Source organism: Ursus arctos, unplaced genomic scaffold (assembly GCF_023065955.2).
Source record: "Ursus arctos isolate Adak ecotype North America unplaced genomic scaffold, UrsArc2.0 scaffold_13, whole genome shotgun sequence".
Lineage (NCBI taxonomy): Eukaryota > Metazoa > Chordata > Mammalia > Carnivora > Ursidae > Ursus > Ursus arctos.
Genome location: NW_026622797.1, coordinates 51,574,573 through 51,599,352, shown reverse-complemented (window position 1 = coordinate 51,599,352; position 24,780 = coordinate 51,574,573). Strand labels below are relative to the sequence as shown.

The following is a 24,780-nucleotide window of genomic DNA, read 5'->3' as shown; positions in this document are numbered from 1 at the left end:
ATTTTAGCCTCTGGTACCCTTAACCTAACAGTCTCCTCCACACCTGGGATCACAATCTCAAATGCCTGAAGAAACCAGAGGCCAGGCAAGGAATATAAATCAATGAAGTAGGGGATGAATCTTGAAGGACAGGGGAAGACAGACAGCTATGGTAGCCTGGAGTGCATCTGCCATACCGACCAGCGGCTGCCGATGGCTGCCACGTGGTAATGCTGGTCCACTAGTGCTGTGCCTTCTGAATTTTCAAAAAAGGCTGGAAATTGATTTTTCAACTTACTCCACAAGCTGAGCAAAACAGATCTGAGAACCCCAAGTAGCCTACAGATCCCCAGTTTGTGTTTTGCACTCCATGCGCATCCTTCACCAAGCTAGGAAGGAGAACAAAACTTCCTAGTTATGTATATCTCAGTTTGGATAGAAGGACTACAATTCCCTAAGAGCAAGGCAGCAGGCAACGTCCAAGAAATATAAAAAAACCAAGAGTAAAACAAAAAGGCAATTGTTTTTACAGACGCATCAACTGCTTGATTTATTATTTTTTACTTGAAATGTGTTTATGTTATTGTATGTAAATTATATTTCAATAACTTTCATTTATTCTTCTAATTGAAGTATAATTAATATACCGTGTTACATTAGTTTCAGGTGTACAATATAATAACTCAACGCTTCTATACATTACTCAGTGCTCACCACGGTAAGTGGAGTCACCATCTGTCACCAAACAGTACCACCTTACTGATGGTACTTTTCATCTCTGTGACTTAACTTATTTTAGAACTGTACCTCTTAATCCCCTTTATCTATTTCACCCATCTTCCCACCTACCTCCCTCCGGCAATCACCAGTTTGGTCTCTATATTTAAGAGTCTGGTGTTTTTTTGTTCTCATTTCTTCTGTTTTGTTTCTTAAATTTCACATATCGGTGAAATCATATGGTATTTGTCTTTCTCTGTCTGACTTATTTCACTTAGCATTATATCCTCTAGGTTCAACCATGTTGCTGTAAGTCCAAGATCTCATTCTGTTTTATGGCTGAGTAATATTCTATTGTAAATATATACCAAATCTTTATCCATTCATCTGCCATCTACCATCTATGGACACTTGGGTTGCTTCCGTAGCTTGGCTATTGTAGATAATGCTGCAATCAACACAGGGATGCATTTACCTTTTCAAATTAGTGTTTTCAAAAGATCCCAGTAGTGAAATTACTAGATCACATGGTATTTCTATTTTTAACTTTTGAGGAACCTCCATACTGTTTTCCATAGTGGCTGCACCAATTTACATTCCCACCAACAAACCGCAGGAGGGTTTTTTTTTTTTCTTCACAATCTCACCAACATTTGTTTTTTCTTATCTATTTGATTCTAGTCATTCTGACAGTGTAAGGTGATATCTCTTTGTGGTTTTAATTTGCATTTCAAAAAGGCAATTTTCTTAATATATGAAAAGTAAAAACCTCACAATTAAAGTATAATGTTAAAATAATCTACCAGCTTTCAAACTGTGAAGATCTGAGATGTGGCTATGATAATTGGAGAACACTGGAAGAAAATGTGAAGCAGCTACAATATAACTTGTAAAACTCATCAAGGACACCCTACAAATCACGTGATAGGGAATATGACCCTAGTGACCGAGGACAAACTTCTTCCCTATGCCATAACGTAAAATGTCTGTTGTGTCATCTTGAACCTCACTGTCTTAAATTCTACTAGATTTTTACAACTTGGTGAATATAACAAATCTAGGTCTGCAGTTGGATGTATTAATTCCCAGATTCCAATTGAAAATCCTGTTTTGTCTATTTTTTTTTTAAAACTGCCTATTTGATTTTAAAAAAAGAAATACAACTGGAAAGAGAAAAAAATATTTTGGCAAAAAAGCTGCTTTCTTGCAGTTTGACTTAGATACAGTAACCAAGAATAGTAGAGGAATAAATGCTATTTTCTCTTTCTCTTTTCACAAACTAGTCACTCCTTTCCAAAGGTAACCCTTTCTCTTGCCGAAGAGAGTCAGAATTCTTCCTTAAATTTGATCCAGCTAATTTATTCACAAACAGTATCATTTCCTTCTACTAAAAACAAAACAATATATAGCAGGATCTAGCTAGCATTATGTGTTTTTGTGCTAGGCATCATGCTAGACACATAACAGGTATCATCTCATTTAATGCTCACTATCGTATGAAATAGGTACTTTTCTCTCTGAACAAATGGTCCCTGCTCTCAAGAGGCTTATTTTCTAGTGGAGAGAAAGACATTAAACAATCCTAACAAAGAATGTACAACTGCATTTAAGAGTTAGAAAGGAGATGAACAAGGTGCCAATAATGTATAGAAAACTTGGCCTTATCCAAGGAGACTTCTTTGCAGAAGTAACATACTGTTAAGATCAAAGGGTAAGCACATTCTAACTAGGTGAGTCCTCCAGGCCAGAGGAACCATGTGGGTAAAAGCCCTGCGATGAAAGGAAGCACATGAATTTGAGGTAGAGAAAAAAGGCCACAATCTGCATTCATCTAACCTTACCCACATGGCCTCCTTCTAGTCTATCCCCACATTCCTGAAGAATATAAAAGTGGATGTGAACATACTGAAAAACAGCCCATGTTCTCAAATAGGAAGTCTCAGCATCATAAAGTGCTGGTTCTCCCATACTTAGTTTATTAACCAAAGTGATCTAAATTAAAATATTGGAGAAACTAATTATAAAGTGCATATTGGATCCTCTAAAGCCCCGAAGAGCCATGAGGGGGGACTAACTCTTCCGGATATTAAAATATACCATAAATCTTCAATTAAAGCAATGTAGTATTGGTGCATGAATTGACAGACTAATACAGCAGAACTAAAAATTCAGAAATTCAGTATGTTCACATCCACTTTTTTTTTTTAAGATTTTATTTATTTGTCAGAGAGAGAAAGGACACAAGCAGAGGGAGTAGCAGGCAGAGGGAGAGGGAGAGGCAGTCTCCCCACGGAGCAGGGAGCCCAATGCCGCACTCGATCCCAGGACCCTGGGATCATGACCTGAGCCAAGAAGGCAGACGGTTCACCGACTGAGCCACGCAGGTGTCTCTGCTCACATTCACTTTTCTATTCTTCAGGAATGGGGGAGGTAGACTAGAAGGAGACCAGGTGGGCAAGGTTAGACAAATGCAGATCATTTCTGGTAACTGAAGGATACAGAAGGGATAAACTCGAGACAGAATAGAGTGATAAGAGGGCACAGCAACATTTAATCACCCAGTGAGCCTGTGCCACAGAGGCAGGGAAGGAATGCCTAGAAAGTCAGAAGAAAAGCAAGTAAAAGGTGTTTTCCAAGAAAAAAGAAACTGTCAATAATACAATTAGAATAAAGACTAAAAGAAATCCATTAGATTCAGTGATATGGAGGTCATTAGTGATCTTGGTAAGATCTATTTTGAGGCGTATTTTATAATTTATAGGCTGGAAGCCAAAGGGGGACTTACACTGCAGTATGGCCAATTATAACTATTTTGCTCTGATTTGCTCTGATTTGATCCTAAAACGGTCTTCCTGAAAATCAACATGCCACTAAATTCAGAATATAACCGTGCAGTTATTATTCCTAAAATGGAGTTCCAACATAGTCATAGAAGGGGGCTCTTGAAGAATTCATACTGTATCTGCTATAGGGTGAAGAGGATGGCAAACATGAAGTAAATTTTTTCCCAAAGCAAACGAGGCTATAGCTTCAGAGAAGGATTTGGCTTGGGGTCAGCCCCGCGACACTCTCCAGTGGGCCGGAGAGCCACATGAAATAGGCGCTGCCTTAACAAGGTGCGCAGAACAAGGCCCTGGCTGCTTGCAACCACTTCCCTCTGCATCTCGTCAAGATACCGCTCTCTCTCTCCCTTCAATCTGATCTCCAAGTGCTAAATATGGTCTCTTCTGGGTTAGTTCCAACAGAAGCACCCATCTAAGGCTTCCCTGGTAGAAAAGTAAGGGTAAAAATTATTACTAATTCTCTCCTAATATTCAGACAGGATAGCACACGGAATCTAGCTTCGAGGAGACAGCAAAAGGGTTCCAGGAAGAGAGGAGTCAATAAAATAGGAACAATACCTTGGTCAGATCCAAAGTGGGGCTGAACAGGCCCTAAGGAGAATACCCCGTGGGAAAGTCCAGAAACCTGGGGCTGTGAGGACGGAGAACATACATGGACTAAGGCAAGGCATTCAAGGGACATAATCACAAAATCTTCAGGAAAGACCTTAGATGTGACCTGGCTCAGAGAGAATGCTTAAACAAAAAGGAAAGAAGAAAGGTGATTTTACACCACTATTTTACCACTCGGAATGAAGCCAAATAAAACTAGGACTCTCAAATGGAAGTGATTAACTGAGCAATTCCTAGGTAAAAAATAAAAAATTTATAGTTCCTGCAGAAATCTTCAGAACGGAAAGAACTTCCAAGTTCACCTAAACTGATCTGCGTGCCAAAACAAATTTCCAACGTGGAAAAAGAGGGTAAGTGAAATAGACCAACATCTTTTACCTTCCTTTTTAATACAAATTTGGACCAAGAATGGAAACAAAAAAATCATAGCATTGAAATGCAGAAATCCCAAGTCCTTTCTAATACTTATCAGCTGTACAATTATAGGCACATTTGTTGTCACAGTATTATACCAAAAGCACTAGTGAGGTCTCTTTCAGGTGTAAGATCCTTGTTCATAAAAGGAGGATACTACTCTCAGATAAGGATTATCATCATCTTTGTTTGCAAAGATACTGGATCAGCAGATTCAATTAAAATTCTTAAGGTAGAGGTAGAGGGGAAAGAAGGGGTGTCTGGAATACAGAAGACCATAACAACTCCTGATTGTAACTCATTGGGGAGGTGGATTATAAATCTCTTTAGGTGGTTCTACACTGATTGTACCTCCCCAACTTCAGCCCCACTTCACAGACCATCCAACACAAAGGTATTCAAAAAGATCCGGATCAACTGAGGTAATGTAATGCTACAAACTTCTACATTATTCTGCCGAACTAGTGCCAGAGGTTGTTCATTCTTAAGTGGTAGAATTAAGGTACTGCACCAGAGCACTGTATTCACTTGGTGAAACCCACTCCCCGATACCAATTCTCTGTACAAGTTTGTCTCAAAAGAAAGAAACAGGGGTTGGCTCTTGTTTTAGCTTAATCTGCATATCTCTTTTTTGGAGCCAGGGGGAAGTAACACAGGATATTAAAGGATGTGGTGGCTATTCTGGGGGGCAAACTTTTTCTTTATAGAATTAGAACTGTGATAATTCTTAGCAAGGAATAAATCACGTATTAGTACATTACGGTGACAGTTCATTCTATTTACTGTAACTGAGGGGAAATGCATTTTACTCCTATGGTAAAGTAACTGAACTCTACTCCCAGGCATGTGCCTAACTCATATCTCAAGAGAATGAATTTGTTTGCTTTTTAAATTTTATTTATTTGAGAGAGTGAGCAAGAGAGAGAGAACGAGCAAGGGGAGGGGCAGAGGGTGAGGGAGCAGCAGACTCCCCTGCTGAGCAGGGAGCCCAACACGGTGCTCCATCCCAGGACCCCAAGATAAAGACCTGAGCCGAAGACAGACACTTAACCAACTGAGCTACCCAGGTGTCCCGAAGGGAATGAATTTGTGAGCACAGGATACCACCAACTTATGGCAGGCAGGGTAGTGGCATGTAAGCCATGAAACAGGAAGCAAACAGGAAAGGAACCCAGCACAGGCATTTGAGCGTAATAAATATAATAGCAATCTAGAAGATGAACGGTTCATGTTGTTTATGATTACAGACTGATTATTCCTCTAAGTGCAAAGGCTATCCAATAAGTCATATCTGGGTTGATTTGTTAGCAAGGTACTTTCACCAGATAATAAATTAGAATGTAATTAAAGTACATTCTGTCTGTTTATCATAGACTAAGATAGCTTACTATAATTCTCAATTATCTGCATGAACACACAACATGACAGCATAGTGAATAAACCTAGCAAAGGGCAATAAACATCTTAGGACTGCACTAAAATTGCTAGATTTCTTCTTCAGTCCTTTTAAAAATTTGTTTCTAATTTTGATAAATTGTATAAACAGAACCAAATTAATTTGGTACTTGCTTGGTACAGTAAGTCATACAGTAAGTCTAGAGTCGTTAAGTCCCTGAACTTCTTAGCTTGTTAGCAATTTGCTAAGGGCAGTGACTAAATCATGAAAGATGTAAAGGAAAATAAAATTGAATATTTACCACAAACTTTTGTTAGGTGAAAAATTTTAAGCATAGAAAAAAGAAGAATTACAAAGGAAAAAACAGGGAAGAACAATTTAAAATTTTTTAAATGTGTGTTTAAAAAAATTTGTAGCATATAAGGCAATAATTTCACCATATAAAGATGTCTTACAGATTAATAAATCATTCTAGGAGAAATAGATGAACAAAACACAAAAAGAGAAATAAACAGCAATATGGAAAAAATTTTCAAGTAGATTAAATTTAAATCAGGATAACATTTTTTCACCTGATTAGCAAGTCTTTTTTAAAAGGATAATGACCAATATTGGCAAAGATAGAGTGATGCTGGTGTTCTCATACGTTGCTGATAGTGCGTATCAATTAGAACTCTTCAAAAATACAATTTGAGAGCTTGAATTAAACATTACAAAAAAGATTTATAATATTTAGCTCAGGGGATACCCAGGTGGCTCAGTCCATTAAGCAGCTGACTCATGGTTTCAGCTCAAGTCATGATCTCATGGGCCCTGAGACCTGGCTCCATGCTCAACAGGGAATCTGCTTGAAGATTCTCTCACTCTGCCCCTCCCCCCACTCATGCTCGCACACGCGCTCTCTCTCTGGCTCTCCCTCTCTCTCCCCTTAAAATAAATACATAAATCTTTAAAAAATATGTATTTAGCTCAGTACTCCCACATCCCGGAATCTATCTAACACCTGAAAATACTTATCACAGCTTGATCTATCAATAATAGGAATCTGAAATAACATGAAAATCCGACTACAGCGTAAAGGCAATGTTAAATACGGTATAATCATGAATGGACTATTATGTAGCTTTCAAAATGATGGTTATGAAGACTAAGCAGAAAAGGATAAAAAATTGTATATGCAAGGGGCTCAGTTGTTAAGTGTCTGCCTTCAGCTTGGGTCATGATCCCAGTGTCCTGGGATCAAGCCCCACGTCGGGCTCCCTGCTCAGCGGGGAGCCTGCTTCTCCCTCTCCCACTCCCCGTGCTTATGTTCCCTCTCTCGCTGTGTCTCTATCAAATAAATAAAATCTTTAAAAAAATTGTATATGCAAGATGATCACGTTCTAAAATATGCATATTAAAGACGACTAGGAAGGACAATACCAAAGTGACAATCTTTGTGTTGAGCTGGTATGGCAGGCTGAATAAATGCCCTCCAGCCCCAAAAGATGTCCAAGTCCAAATCCCTGGAAGCTGTGAATGTTACTTCACTTGGCAAAGGAACTTTACTGGTGTGATTAAGTTAAAGATCTTGAGGTGGGGAGATTAACCTGGATTACCTGGATGGGCTCAATATAACCACAAGGTTATATTTCCATAAGAGGAAGTTGGGAGGGTCAGAGTCAGAAAAGGAGATGTGTCGACAGAGGCAGAGGTTGGAGTGATGTGGCCACAAGTCAAGGAAGCTGGGCAGCCTCTAGAAGTCAGAAAAGGCAAGGAATGGATTCTCCCTAGAGGATCAGCATGAACTTGGCTCTGCAGACACCTTGATTTTAACCCCGTAAGACCCATTTAGGACTTCCGATCTCCAGAAAAGTAAGACAATCAGCTTGTGTTATTCTAAGCCACTAGAATTGTGGTAATTTGTTACAACAGCAATAGGAAACTAACATAGATGGTAAGACTGCCCTTTCTAAACTTTCTGCAATGTTCATGTCACTTTCTAATATACAAATTTAGCTAAGATTTAAGATTCTAGATGAAGACTGCCTCTGCTGCAGTGGCTCTCAGTCCTGGCTGCAGTTCAGTGTCAAGTGTTCACCTTTCAAGGAAAAGAAAGAAAAAAAAAATACCAATGCCCCAGTTTCTCTTCATTCCCAGAGATTCTGATTTAGTTTTTGTCAGGCTCAAACATCAGTACTTTTTAAAAGCCCCGTGTACTAATGTGCAGCCAGGGTTGAGAACAACTACTCTGGTATAACAACTCATGACTGACAAGTTTCTCTAACCCAAAGCAAAAATGTTTACCAACCTGAAACTACATCTCTTTCAAGAATTCTGAGGACACTCAGCAACAGTTTGTCTTAGTTTAAACTGAGGTCTAGGACTGCACCCTCATTTAACTGGCACTGTCAAAGAAAAAGAAAAAATAAAACCACTTCTGCTTCCTCAATGTTTCTCATTTCTGGAGTTCAAAGGACTCTTCAGAAATACAATGCTCCAAGAAAAAGATTCTTAGCTGCTACCCAAGGCCCCATATTCAAATTAGAGTAGTTCGCAAGAACTGTGCATCCTTCCCTTTTCTACTGACAATTGACTTTATTTTAAGACTACTAAAAAATGTAAGATATCTAGTCTTTGAATTTTTTACAGCATATTCTTTAAATGGTGTTGACTAGCCAAGAGAAGTGAAGTTCCTCTGATAATGTGTTCTTTGAAGTCATATTTTCACTCCACTTTCCAGGCATCAAGCCATATATTATTAAACACACACGTAGACACTTTAGTATATTTGTGAGCAAATGTGTAACTTAAGGCTTTCAAATGTGAGATTCTCAGCTATAGAGAAATTATTGATCAAGTCTTATGCATCTCTCGGTCAACTCGTAGCACCACTTCATATTCTTTCAGCAGGAAAATCCACATATGAGAGACATCGTTATCAACCAAGTGTGTCCAAAGATTGATCTCCATAGCAACTGCAACTCTGCCACATGTAGTGTATAAGGCATCAGCGTTAACACCACATGCACACAAAGTGTTGGTATTATGTAGTCCAGACTGTGGTTGCTGTAGAAACCTAAACCCAAGTCCCTGACAACAGTGGATAAAATGAAAACAACAACAGAAGGGTCCTTGAATATTTAGCCATCTACTCCTTTGCTTTCAAGCAGGATAATGTCATTTTAAATGCTCTATAATAGTCTCACTGATATCATGAAAGGAATACTTTCTACAAAAATAATGTTAAATGATAGCATGTCTCTGTTTAACATTAAGAACCATTTCCTACTCCCTAAAAAATTCTTCCTCCCCCCTTGTGCTCAGTTGGGGTTCAGAAGCTCACCCCAACCAAGTACTGTCACCTTCTACTGACCTCAGCCATAGCTAGTCCCACACACACAGGCAATCTGGAGAGGTGCCAGGTTTTGCTGCCACCATCACAACTATGACAGATATAAACAAGTTTATTCTAAAATAATTATCCAAAAGAAGAATAATGTAGGAGGAATCACTTTATCTGATTTTAAGTCTTACTACATAGCCATCAAAATCAAGACACTGTTGTATTGGCAGAAGAACAGAAGCATAGATCAATGAAACAGAGAACCCAGAAACGGATCGATACAAATACACCAACTGCTTTTTGACAGAGGTGCACGCGCAGTTCAGTGGAGCTCGGGTCGTCTTTTCAACAAATTATGCTGAAATAACTGGACGTTCACAGACAGGAAAAAAAAAAAAGAACTTTGACTTAAAATTCATGCTATACACAAAAACGAATGCAAAATGGATCATGGATTTAAACGTAAAGCATGAAACTATAAAACTGTTATTTTTTAAATTTTATTTGTTTTTAATTTAAGCAGCTTTACTGAGGTGTAATTGGCATACAATAAACTGCATGTATTTAACATGTACACTAAAACTTCTAGAAGAAAATATACGAAAACATCTTTGAGACCTAGGGCTAGGGAAAGACATTACATCAAATTTAGGAGGAAAAATATCCAACTTATGGTATATCTATACAAGGAATATAAGGTAGTTATTAAAAATTAAGTTCATTTAACATTAAAAGCAATTCTCTATATACTGCTATAGAAACAAAAATACACACATGGACAAACTCATTTTTATAGTCCTGCAGACTATACACCAAAAAAGTAATACTAGCTATTTCTAGATGGTAAGATTATGGGTACTTTTAAAATAAATTTCTATGTGGTCTAACAGTGACTTTTTTTTTTTTAATTACTACCTTTTTTTTTTAAGATTTTATTTATTTATTTGACAAAGATAGAGACAGCCAGCGAGAGAGGGAACACAAGCAGGGGGAGTGGGAGAGGAAGAAGCAGGCTCATAGCAGAGGAGCCTGATGTGGGGCTTGATCCCATAAAGCAGGGATCACGCCCTGAGCCGAAGGCAGACGCTTAACCGCTGTGCCACCCAGGCGCCCCTAACAGTGACATGTTTTATATAAAAATGAGATTAAATTTTTAAAATCAAGTAACACATACTAAAGAATAAAGAAGGCTCTTTTTCAACTAGAGATTTTGTATACAATAATGCTAAAAACCTACTTAATGGTTTTAGTCTCCCAGAAAAAAATAAAACTATCCTCTCTGATACAGAAACATTTGCTTTTTCTTTATGATTCCTCCAGGTTCCTGAAAAGACGTCATTCATTTCTAGCCTAAAAACAAATAAAACTTGACCAGCTGTGCTTTTAAAAAAATCCATGCAACCCAAGGGCTATATATGCCCATTCGCCATAAATTTGATAACCTCTACATCTCTATTACATCTAGCTGTAAACAGCAATGAGTACAGATTTAGATATTTTTAAGTAGATAATTTATTAAAATGTACTCACAAGTGCACTCTACAATGAATATATAGTAAAGGAAGGAAGGACAGGAAAAAGGGAAAAGAAAATAGAAGGAAAAGAATGATATCTTCCTTAACTTGATCTTGAGAAAAATATAATCACTTTAGTCCTGAGGATAAGAAAGAAGGCATAGAGAAAAACCGTTTCTTCTTTATATTGGTAACTTGTAAGAAGATTAGAATCTGAGAAAGCTTATTTGATGCTTTGGAGTTACCAGAGCTTTCTGTGCAGCTGAAAGTCAAAGTTTCTCAAGTGGAGACACATGGCTCCTTTGTGTGTGTTCCTTCCCTCAGTGAAACTGCTTGAAATGTCCAACTTTAAAATATAAACACTGCTGCTTTCAAAGTGAATATCCTGGATGGCATCACTTTCTCTATGCCTTCCAGTGTTTTAAAAATGTTTTGTTTTTGTTTTATAGACCTGAATTAAGGAAACTTACAATATGCTGAAATCAACAAGAGGTTTTCTCAGGTTCATTAAAGTTCTGCCACATGGTTAACTGCGGATTTTGACCCCAAATTAATATGATACTAATTCTACTCTTTCCAAATTCCACATATGATATTCCAGTGAAAGGGAAGGGCAAAATTATCTTCTTCCTATTTTCCATCAGTCCAAAATCTACCCATTCTTCAAGCAGCTGCTCAAAATTCTTCCACAGAACCCTCCGGGTTAGTCAGCCCACAGTGGTCTATCCCTGACTTGAACTCCTGTAGCACTTACCTAAATCTTCCATTTGGCAATTACTAACAATTATGATGAAATTATTTTTATCTTACATTATCACTTGAGCTTCACAGATTTATATCTAGGTTCCTCAAGAATACTCTATGTCCTTGGAGTATAGAAACCCTTTTTATCTCAACAAATCCGTCATTGTGTTTTAATACACAGTTGATGGTCAATAAATATTGGTTGACTAACTGTAACACAGCTATACCTTTCAATTCCCCTCCTTAATTGACACTAATGTGTGTGTGGTTTTTTTCAATGCTTAGCTACTATTCCTGCTCCCTACTTTCTGTCTTACGGACAGAACTAGAAAGCAGAGGATAACAATAGGGGCTTTGAAGGGCATTGTTTTCTCCTTGTCTCCCTGCAGCAAAACTTGTTTAAACACGTGAAAAGAGAATAAAACTAAATTTATACCTATGCCACATTTCTTTCAAAGTGAAACAACCATCATTTAACAGGAAATAAGCCACCTTTCTTGGAGCCTACTCTAAGGGAAAAGCTGAGAGAGTAACGCCTGTGCACTAATTGACCGCTTTCCTATAAAAGCCTATGATGAATTCCAACAGCCTCAGTCCGCCATACTCCCAAACTCTCCACTCACGACTTATGGGAGCCTTTATGAATTCAAAGATATTTTTGCCAATCATGTGAATTCTATCTATCCAAAAACATCTTTCAGTGCCAGAAAGGCTTTATGATTAGGGGTCCATTCTTTTAAGAATATTTATACTGCCTAAATAACTCCAGATGTTTTGCTTTGGTTTTTGGTTAAGGGGTGGGGGCAGGAGGGCAGAAATCAAAATGAGGACCCTCCCAATTAGAATGTTTGCCATTCCATCCTAAATGAGCCCTTTCTTTTATTTGTGCCCGGATGTCCCAGCATTTAAACTTATGACACTCGTGTGTAATGCCAAAATATAAGGATTTAGATAGGTTTGTTACTAAAAAAAAAAAAAAATGGTTTGTGGATAGCTTACACCTAAATTATTTTTACAAATCACAATCATATGAAACAGGAATTACTTCCTGCATTTGTAATGAATTTGCCAACAGGATGAAGCACTATCTGTAGACAGCTGTTTTTGATAGAGGAGCAAATTATAGAATAACAAATTATACATTTTTTGCAGAAGTTGTACACCTGCTGATTAGAATTTCAAATTCTAAATCTATAGTATCTGAAAACTAATATATATACATATATATGTATATATGTATATATACAGTTCAGATCAGTGTGCCAGTTTCATTTATGCTCCTTCACTGCCAAACCTGGGGGCAGGGACTGCTTCAGTTTCTCTGCCTTCTCTTTGTCTCTGATGACCAAGGTATAAAGGTATCTGCTGCACTGAACTTTAAACTTCACATTATCCTTATTTTTCTTGATGTTGACAGGTTTGGCATCTGTTCACATGGCCATGAGTATAAAGTCCTTGATTTCTTCAATTTTGTGAGGCATGGCCTCGAGGGGTGCAGGAGAGCACATGGCTGGCACAGCAAGCGGCAAAAAGCGAGGATGGAAAAGAGCGAGACTTCTGTTTTCAGGCAGTTCTGAAAGCTAATGTATTTTCATACTATATATTACATATAGTCAAAATTTTCTAAACATTCTGGTCACTCAGTAGTGCACTGAACAGCCTCATAAGGAATTTTATACTACTCTTCTTGGTCAGCCTTCAAGAAGGTGTATGCCAGTCCTGTGAAGATTTCAAAATAAAAAGACTCAACAACATTTCTGCAATCCACCCCTAACAAATGTTACAGCTAGGAAAGCTTGCCCCACCTAATTTTAATCAATCCTGCTGCAATTTAAGTGCATTTTTTTTCTTTCTCTGTCTTTGGGAGGATTTGATCACGATCTCCAACCATGACGTTCTACACTATGAAGAAAAACACGTAAAATAAATATCAGGATCTAATTAAAGTAATGACTCAAACGAAGGTGAGGAAAAAGGCAAAGTCCTCTGGCTGGGAAAGGTTTTACTCCATTCAATTAAATTCTGAATACTGCTTGAAGGCATTCTATGTGTCAAGTATATGCTGGGCAATAGGAATATAAAGACAAAGTCATTTCTTTCAAAAAGATCATAGTCTTAGAAATATTTATATCAAAATCAGAGGTCCAAAATAAAGGATCCAAATAGGCCAATTAATCCATGAAGTGGTCAGGTGTAACTGATGTATCTCAAATGGTGAACTGAAGAACATATGTACAATCTTTTTTCTCCCAGCTTTACTGAGGAATAATTGACAAATAGACTTATATATAAAGTGTATAACATATGCCCAGTCTAAAGGAAGCAGCCACCACTTGACACCAGCTGATCAAGACCATGGAGAATGAAAGCTCGATGGTGTCACATCTTCTGATTCTTCAAAGAGACAGCTGGAGGAATGAGCAATTTAAACTGGAGAAATTAGGGGCGCCTGGGTGGCACAGCGGTTAAGCGTCTGCCTTCGGCTCAGGGCGTGATCCCGGCGTTCTGGGATTGAGCCCCACATCAGGCTCCTCTGCTATGAGCCTGCTTCTTCCTCTCCCACTCCCCCTGCTTGTGTTCCCTCTCTCACTGGCTGACTCTATCTCTGTCGAATAAATAAATAAAAACCTTAAAAAAAAATAAATAAATAAACTGGAGAAATCATGGAAAACTTATCAAAAGGGCTAATACTTGAGTAGAGTCCTGAGTTAAGCAATGTTTACCAGGTATGAACGTAGATGGTTTACTTCCTGTGGCTACAGCTTAGGGTGGAAATGGGAGAGAGTGGCAGAAGTGACTAGAAAGGAAGGAAGGAATGTTTTGCCACACACAGGCCAAACTGTATCCTACAGAAAATGGGAAGCTCCTCAAGAATCTATGACTCCGTATCACAGAAGGTTAGAATTTATCTATCTGCAGGTAACTTACCAAACTGCCATTCAGTGAGATTTCAAGATCTGACATGCATATAAAGAGCCAGGCACCTTGCTTATAATCCATAAAACTAGACTGGGCATCACCATATCTAAACATTTGTCTTAGGCCCCTAACTACTGGGACATGTAAGTGCCCCCATGGTTCCTGTAGCAGCGATGACTGCTTAAATAACAGCCAATTTACCCGTGGACAGGGGTATGCTGGAGAGTCTGGGAGATATACCACCCTCAGATGTTTCCCCCTTAATCCTGGAAAGGGTAAAAAAGTGATAGTACCTTATTCGTTGTTAAAATGACTTATAGATTACAAAACCTCTTGACAGATATTATTCTCACCCATCTAAGAGACCACTGGCTCCCTATTTTCTACTTTGTCTGGGTTTGTAACCCATCCACAGCAGCCAACTGTATTCATATTTTGAACTCCTTTATACTAAACCAACTTAAAAGTCTAAAATCTAATTCAGGGCTGCATGTTAATCAGCAACCACTACTTTCTTCATATTCCTAACCCATCAGTCGATCCTATTTTACTTACAATTCATTAATGAAAATATAATAAACTAATGCAATATTAATCTATATTTTGCTTCAGAAAGGATGTTTATTTTTTTTAAAGATTTTATTTATTTATTTGAGATAGAAAGAGAGAGAGAGCACAAGCAGGGGGAGGAGCAGAGTGGGAGGGAGAAACAGACTCCTCACTGAGCAGGGAGCCCGATGCGGGGCTTGATCCCAGGACCCTGGGATCATGAGAAAGGATGTTTATTTTTGCCAAGGATATTTCCTATTCTCCAGTTAGGGAGGGAAAAATAAAACTACGTCGTCACCTAAGTCTTTCATTCAAGACTCACAACAAGATAGGTATTATTATTCCCATTTTTGCTGATGAGAAAACAGAAGGTCTGAGTAGTTAACATGCCCAAACAGCAGCTAATAAATGACAAAAGCCAGGGCTGAATCCACTTCAGTCATCTTCCAAAACTATGTTTTTTTCCACTATACCACACAGCTTCCACAGCTACTCTTTCTCATGATAACAGTCCTAGGACTCCACTTCTACCTTGTATTTGTACAGTGCAGCATATCTTTCAAACTCCACCCCAGTTGTTTCCTAAGTTGACCAGGTACATGCAAGAATACTTTTAAACTTAGATTAAAATTCTACAGTCAGGGGACACCTGGGTGGCACAGTCAGTTAAGCATCCAACTGAAGTTAAGGTCATGATCTTGGCTAAGGGTCCTGGGATCAAAACCCATGTCAGGCTCTGTGCTCAGCACGGAGTCTGCTTGAGATTGTCTCTCCCTCTACCCCTCACACTCATGCTCTCTCTCTCTCAAATAAATAAATAAATCTTTAAAAAAATAAAATAAAATAGCTTTATAAAAAAATTCCTAAGGCCAGGACTATCGATTTCTTAGATGTTCATTTCTGGAGCTCCTTTCTATGTTCTCACAAAATTGTATCATGCACACTCTATTGTCACTCTTGTGTTTAATCATGGGTACTACAGAACAAAAAGTATGTGAGAAAATACATAATACTTAAAAACAATTAGTACTACATAAAAATGCTTTTAATAAAAGCTTTGTATATACTATTAGACCTGTGAAAATAAATGGCATTCCTTTTAAATATACAGCAACGTAAAAGAAATCTCAAGTCAGAAATGGTGAAGCAGATGTGTGAAGCCATTTCTATTTTGAGTATAAAATAAATTTCATTTACTTGTAGATATTTAATAATTTACGATACAGAAAGCACCTGTAACAAAGCCCCTGTAATTATTAAATGTTATAAAGAATATGTTCATGCAAATTATCAATGTTCGAAAAATTCAAAACACTACTGTTAAGTTTTTAGAGTATGGTCTAATACTTACGAGACCTATCTCTAGCCTCACACCTCTGGAAATAAAACCAATTCAGTTTGCTTTAAAAAAGAAAAAAAAGTCTTTGGAGCAAATGAAATAAACTTCCAAGGAGATTCCAGAAGAATGGTAATTTTTGAAACTATTTTTAAATATTTGTTAAAATGAAGTTCCAGTATACAAAAATAGAAAAAAATGAAAGGCTTTGAGTAAGCTTTGGTGAGTCATAGGAAGAAAAGCAAATGCAGCTGCACTCCATAAACTGAAGATTTGTATCTAGAACTTCAAATAAGCATTAAATCAGAAACAACTATCTGAATGGTTAACATCTAGTGCCCATTTTAAAAACCTACTCCAAGGCAGCTATTTTTAGAAAAACATTCATTGAACTCTTCAAGCCACAAGCACAGACGAATATTTTTTGGTAACTAAAGGGCCTCTAAGGTGTTACACACACACACACAGGGAAATTCTGACTCCTGCAGAAGGATAAAGAAGGGATAATTATAGAATACAACAGTATTGATGAAAAGAAGTTGGCAACACAGTGGTAATGAGCAATATGAGAAGAGAGAGAAATGGGTATCTGAAACCTAATTCATTAGGATTACACCATGGGCTTCCCTTTTTCCAAAGAACCTACCAGCCACTTACCCAGGTAATCATGAGCTGGTGAGAAGGAAATACCCAATGCCCTCGAGGATGATTACCTACTAGCTCTGAGCTAACATTAATTCTTAGGAATTAAGAATATCACTGGTTCACAGGTCAGACTGACGATTTATGAGTCATGAGAAAGGTGGAGTTCTAACTCAGCCTCTTCTCACAGTAGTCATTGTGAGACCCAGACACATCCTACTCTTCAGATATTCCCACAAATTGACAAAATCGCACAATGGCTCCTGGCTCAGGAAGAAGGAATATTATAGTAAAAAGTACGAAGTAGAAGCTGAATGAATTCCATTTCCTTATCAAAATCACTGCATTTCTAGGGGAAATTTCTAAAACTTCTAAAGGAAAGGTGAGATGCTGATATGAGACAAAGGGGTAACCAGGTTCTGGGTGGGGCACCCCTTGCTTGAACAGCAGGTGCACAAACCGCCCTCCTCCCCCACAACTTTACTGTACAGACAAGTCAAAAGATGCTTCCACCTACAATAATGTTGTGTTGAACCTGTAAAAAAGCACCAATTAATACACCCCAGCCCCCCAACATTTTTGGAGCAAGGCCATGGCCCTTTCAGCAAGCAAATGAAGTAACTATTTCCTTTTGAGAAAAAAAGCTCACTAGTAGACTGGTGAAAACTGAATAGAACAACATTATATGACCATGCAATCTGGTAGCTCATCATTAACTGTTACTGGATGCATTTAATTCTAAATTCCAGCAGGCCATCTCCAAGAAAAACAGGTGCAGGCCCAAATGGGATCTGAAGGCACAATTATGTTGACTATCAGATCATTTACACTCCCTAAGGGTGTACTGTACCCTGCTACATGCCACCTACCCCTCAAGCTGCACCTATGGCTTCATGAAGGGTACTCTGTGACCACTAAGCTCAGGATTAAGGGGGGGCGTCCTGCCCAGAACCTATTCTTCCTTCGTCTCATAACATTTCACTCTCCTTCAAGGAAATTCCTTTCCCTTATTCTATGAGGTTTGAGTTGATCTGAAATACAGTAGTTACCCCTAACTGACCAAAGGAGAGGCCAATGACACAGGCAGGGCTGCTCACAGTACACCATTTGCCAGTAAAGGAACTGATCTACCACAGTTATAAGATGAAAGAAAGGCCATTGAATCCTCCTTCGCAGGAATTTGATCTTTGAGGAGCCATGAGGATAAAAGGCAGCCAGAGCCAAAACTTCCTGGCAACAGTGCTCAACTGCAGAGAAATTGTCCCTAAATCCGTGCTTCTGATAACCCTTAGAGCTTCCCCAGTTTCCATTCTTCCTAAGGCCTGATTTTTAACTCCCCCTTCAAAACTGTGATCTACCTAGTATCCTTCCAATAAATTTCTTGTATTTGCTTAAGTAATCCAAAATCAATTTCTTTCTTTGCAACCGAACAACACTGACATTATTCTATACCCCCTTCCTAAAAGATCATAAATCCCTATGGCTTCAAATCGTACCTTCCAACTCCAGTTCATGCCTACTTCCATTAGGAGCACTGGACCCATTCTAACTGCATTTTGGACATCTCCACATGCCACAAACACTTCAAGTTCAATAAATCTACACAATTTCCCCCTCTACTCTGTACCAAACATGCTTCTCATCCTGTATACCCTCTATCAATTAACGGTACCTCAACATACTCAATTATTCAGCTTACTTCAACTCTGTTCTCTTACTCTCAAAATTACCAAGTCCTGTCAACTCCACTTTGCAAAAGTACCTTATCCTTTTTTTATAACTCATCTCCACCACCACTGCCCAAGTTCATACCCTACCTTCATCATTCCTTTATCACCAAGAATATCTTCTCAATTTTCAATATGTAACTCAAGTCATTTCACTGAGCATTCTTGATTCATTAGCCCCTGCCTAGTGGACCCCTCTATTCTTTGTGTCTTCATTTTGCTTGAAAACACTTTTAGTCCAACATGTGTAATATTTTATTACTCTTACTGTTTTATGCATCTATTTCCCTTATTGGAATATAAATTGTGTTGAGGGGTAGGGGAGATGCAGTCCAGGGCCTTGTGTTCTTTGAATCCCCTGGTAATAAGCACAGTACCTGGCCACTAGGGGACACACTTGACCAGCTGCTGAAAGAAGAAATGAATGGAAGAATGAAACTGGACCTCTGTCTTACACCATTCACAAAAATTAACTTGAAGCAGATTAAAGACTTATTTGTAAGACCTGAAACTGTAAAACTCCAAAAGAGAATAGGTAAAAATCTCCTTGACATTGGTCTTAGCAATGATTTGTGGAATATGACACTAAAAACAAAGGCAACAAAACAAAAAATAAACAAGTAAGACTACATCAAACTGAAAGCTTCTGTACAGCAAAGGAAACAACCAATGCAATGAAAAGGTGCCTACGGAATGGGAGAAAATATCTGCAAACCATATATCTCAATAGCAAAATAATAATAGCAATAATAATCCAATGAAAATATGGGCAAAAGACCTGAAAAGACATTTTCTCAAAGAAAACAGAGAGGGCGATCAAGTACATGAAAAGGTGCTCAACACTAATCATTAGGGAAATGTAAATCAAAACTACAATGAGATATCACTCCACACCTGTTAGAATGACTTTTAGTGAAAGACAAGAGATAACAAGTATTGGTGAGGATGAGGAGAAAAGGAAACTCTTGTGCACTTCTGGTGGGTATGTAAATTGGTGGGTATGTAAATAATTATGGAATTATGGAGGGTCCTGAAAAAATTAAAAATAGAACTATCACACAATCCAGCAATCCCACTTCTAGGTATCTATCTGAAGGAAATGGAAACACTGTCCTGAAGTGATATCTATACTCCCATGTTCAGCATTATTCATGAAAGCCAAGATATGGGAACAACTTAAATGTTCATCGACTGATAAATGGTAACGAATATGTGATACATAAATACACACACACAGTGAAATATTATTCAATCATGAGAAAGAAGGAAATCCTGCCATTTGCAAAAACATGGATAAACCCAGAGGACATTATGCTAAATAAAATAAGCCAGACAAAGACAAATACTGTATGATCTCACTTAAATGTGGAATCTGAAAAAAAGGGGGGGGGAAGGGACAAACTCAACCCATATAAAAAGACAGCAGAATGATGATTACCAGGTACTGGGGGGTAGGAAAAATGGGAAGATGCTGGTCAAAGGGTATAAGCTTATAAGAAAATAAGTACCGAGGATCTAATGTACAGCATGGTAACTAAGTTAATAACACTTTACTGTATACTTGAAATCTACTATGAGAGTAGATCTTAAGCATTCTCACCACACACATCGGGCACACACAAAGGTAACTGTGTGAGGTAATCATTCTACAATGTACACATACATCAAATAATCATGTTGTACACTTTCAACATATATAATTTACTTGACCATTCACCCTGATAAAGCTGGGCAGGGAGAGAAATTAATAGATTATAGCAATCTTCTGCCAGGTCTTCCTGCCTCCAGTTTTTCTTTTTCTGCAACCCACAACCTTCACAGCTGCGAAAGTCAGCTTTCAAAAGACACATCTATTCAAGTCTCTCTACTACTTAACCTTAGTGGTTTCCACTGACCTCAAAATAAAATTACATCTTAACACTACATAAAGAAGCACCTCCAAATCTAGCTACAACTTTTCCTTTCTTTTATTTTTTTAAAAACTTTAATTCATTGCACTTTATTCACAGTAGCCAAAAGCTAGAAACAATCAAAATGTTCATTTAAGGTGAACAGATAAACAAATTGCTTATATTCCATGCAAAGGAACACCCTTTAGCAATAAACATGACACATTCAATAACACTCACTGACAATAAAACGTATCCATTTTAAGTGTACGGTAAAATGTTTTGCCAGATGTATACATCTGTGTAACCACCACAACAATAAAGATATGATACATTTCTAGTAGCCTAAAATTTCCTTTTTTCACCTTTATGGCCCCAAGCAAACAACAAAGTGGATGCTGTCTGTCACCATAATTTTACTTATTCTAGATTTTTCATGTAAATAAAATCATACAGGTATGCACTCCTTTGTATCTGCCTTCGTTCACTCTGCATAGTGTTCTTGAGATCCATCCATGTTATTGAGTGAATCATTAATCAATTCCTTTTTCTTTCTGAAGGATATTCCATTCACCTTAAATAGACATTTGGATTGTTTCCAGTTTATGGCTACAGCAAATAAAACTGCTCTGAATAATGGTGTTAAAATCTCTGACTGCATATTCGTTTCCATTCACTATCATTTTAAAACCCAGGAGTGGGATTGCTGGATTATAAGGTACAAGGATATGCTTAACTTTAAAAAAAAAACACACACACAGCGACCAAATAGTTCTTCAAAGTGATTGTACTATTTTACAGTCCCATTAGCAGTATAGTACAGTTCCAGCTGCTCCACATTCTCACGAACATTTACGGTCAGACTTCCTAAAGTTAGTCATTCTTGGTTGTATGTAGTGACATCTCATTCTGGTTTTACTTTGCATTTCCAGGTGACAAATGATGTTAAGCATGTTTTCACATACTAATTGGCTAGGTAAGTTCTTGGCAAGTTCTCTGGTAAAATGTCCAAATCTTCTCCAATTTTTAAATTGATTGTCTTCTTGAGTGGTAAGACTTCTTTATATGTTCTAGCCCTTTGTCAGACGTGTATATTTTCTCCCACTCTGTGGCTTGCCGTTTTCTGTTTTCCTTTTTTTTATTTATTTAAGAGAGAGAGAGAGAGGGAGAGAGTGCACACATCCAAGAGGAGGGGCAGAGGGAGGGAGTCTTCAAGCAGACTCCCTGCTGAGTGTGGAGCCCAAGGAGGGGCTTGATTTCCACAACCCTTGGGATCATGACCTGAGCTGAAACCAAGATTGGATGCTCAACCGACTGACTAAGCCACCTAGGCACCCCATTGCCATTTTCTTAACAGCATTTTTAAAAGTGCAGTTTTAAAATGTAATGAACTCTAATTTTTCTTTTTTTCTTTTACACTTCATGCTTTCTAAAAATTCTCTGCTTAGTTCAAAGTCACAATTTTTTTCCTGTGCTTTCTTTCAGAATGTTCATATCTTAGTTTTCATGTTTAGGTATAGGATCCATTTCAGGGTGACTGTTCTTTATGGCATGAGATCTCCCCCCAGCGCCATTTGTTGAAAATACTATCCTTTGCCCACTGAACTGCTTTGCTACCTTTGTCAAAAATGGATTACCATATAGAGTTGTGGGTCCATTTCAGAACTATATTCAGTCATAATGATGTATATGCCTGTCTGTATACCAATCCCTCATAGTCTTGCTTATTGTAGCTATCTAGGAAGTTTTGAAATCATGTAATGCTAGCATTACAGGGTTATTTTTCAAAATTGTTTTAGCTATTGTGGATCTTAGCAATCACAAATTGTAGGATAATTTTGACCAAAAAATCACCTGTAGAAATTTTGATTGGGATTATGTTAAATCTATGGATGAATTTGGGAAGAACTGACATTTTAATAATATTAACTCTTCCAATCCATGAACAGGGTATATTTAGGTCACTATTGATTTCCTCATCAGTGTTCTATAGCTCTCAATGTACAGACTTTGTTTATATTTTGTTAAATTTATCCCTCAGCATTTGTTTTTGATACTATTGCAAACATTCTGCAAATCCATTTTCCAACTGTTCATTGCTGATATAAGGAAACACAATTGGTTTGTATATTTTGACATTATACGTCTTATGCTTGCTATACTCACTTATCAGTTCTAGCAGCTTTTTTGTAAATTCTCAGGGATTTCCTAGCATGTGATGTTATTTAGTAATTACGACTTGCTTTTCTTTTCTAATCCAAAATACCTTTAAATTCTTTTTTTTTTTTTTTTTTAAAGATTTTATTTATTTGACAGGGATAGAGACAGCCAGCGAGAGAGGGAACACAAGCAGGGGGAGTGGGAGAGGAAGAAGCAGGCTCATAGCAGAAGAGCCTGATGTGGGGCTCGATCCCAGATCGCCGGGATCACGCCCTGAGCCGAAGGCAGACGCTTAACTGCTGTGCCACCCAGGCGCCCCTAAATTCTTTTTCTTGACTGGCTAGAACTTCTGGTAAAATTTTAAACAGAAGAGGTAAGGAGAATATCCTTCTCTTGAGTCCTGTCCTAGAAAACATTCAGTCTTTCACTATTAAGAATATTAGCTATAATTTTTCATGGAGCCTCTGTATCAGATTGAAAAGGGTACCTGTTGCTATGTCTTCAGTTCACTTACCTTTCTTCTTCAGGGTCTAATCTGCTGTTGAGCCAACCCAGATAATTTTTTTCCTTTTACATACCAAACTTTCAGTCACAGATATTACTCTTGACATATATTTTTTCTATCACTTTTATCATTATCCATGTTTTCTTTTAAAAACTTGAGCAGAGAACCCTCCTACACTATTGGTGGGAATGCAAGCTGGTGCAGCCACTCTGGAAAATAGTATGGAGGTTCCTCAAAAAATTGGAAATAAAGTACCCTATGACCAAGCAATTGCATTACTGGGTATTTACCCCAAAGATACAAATGTAGTGATTCAAAGGGGCACCTGCACCCCAATGTTTATAGCAGCAATGTCCACAATAGCCAAACTATGGAAAGAGCCCAGGTGTCCATTGACTAATGAATGGATAAAGAAGATGTGGTTATATATATATACAACAAAATATTATGCAGCCACAAAAAAAAAGAAAGCTTGCCATTTGTAACAATGTGGGTGGAACTAGAGGGTATATGCTAAGCAAAATAAGTCAATCAGAGAAAGACAATTATCATATGATCTCACTGATATGTGGAATTTAAGAAACAAAACAGAGGATCATAGGGGAAGAGAGGAAAAAAATAAAACAAGACGAAACCAGAGAGGGAGACAAACCATAAGAGACTCTTAACCACAGGAAACAAACTGAGGGTTGCTGGAGGGGAGAGGGGTGGAAGGATGGGGTAACTGAGTGATGGACATTAAGGAGGGCATGTGATGTAATGAGCATTATATAAGACTGATGAATCACAGACCTGTATCTCTGAAACCAATAATACATTATATGTTAATTGAATTTAAATTAAAAAATGATTTTAAAGTTAAAATAAATAAATAAAAATAAAAACTTGAGTATATTTATAATAAGTCTTGTCTGCTGATTCCATCGTCTGTGTCTTACAGATCTGTTTCTATTGACTAATTTTTCTCCTGGTATGTGTCATATTTTCCTGCTTCTTGAAATGGCCTGTAATGTTTAATTGGATGTTGGATATTGTTATATTGTGTTGTTGAGTGTCCGGATTTTATAGTCTTCCTTTTAAGAGTTTTGGCGTGCTTTGCCTGGCAGTTCAATTACTTTGGGTCAGCTTGATCTTTTTGAGACTTGCTGCTTCACTTTGGCAGGGAGGTTCTGGAGCAGGCTGCACTCTAAAGTTGGTTTATCCCTATGACTAAGGCATAATTTTCTGGGGTCTCCACTGAGTGCCTGGCTGTTCAACAAAGTCTTTCCATAACGTCCAGTTGGAACGCAAATGCCTCCCAGTTCCGTGAAAACTCTGAGAATTGTACAGCTTATAGCTCCCCAGCCTCAGAGATTTTCATCCTAGGCATGTGCTGCTTATACTTCAACAATTGACTCAACTGGGCACCTCAGATTTCTGGAGCCTTTCTTTGTATACTCCCTCCTCTTCTGTATTCTGCCCCACAAATTCCAGCTGCCTCCACTCCCCCAAAATCTGATCTGCCTCAAA

General features: G+C 37.9%; 1 protein-coding gene and 1 pseudogene across 3 annotated transcripts in view; both read right to left on the bottom strand.

Annotated features, from left to right (window-relative positions):
• The window catches only part of PDSS2 (decaprenyl diphosphate synthase subunit 2), a 234,171-nt gene that overhangs the window by 198,230 nt on the left and 11,161 nt on the right, over window positions 1-24,780 (bottom strand). The window lies entirely within an intron of this gene.
• Window positions 12,798-22,877, bottom strand: LOC130543566 (60S ribosomal protein L38-like; annotated as a pseudogene).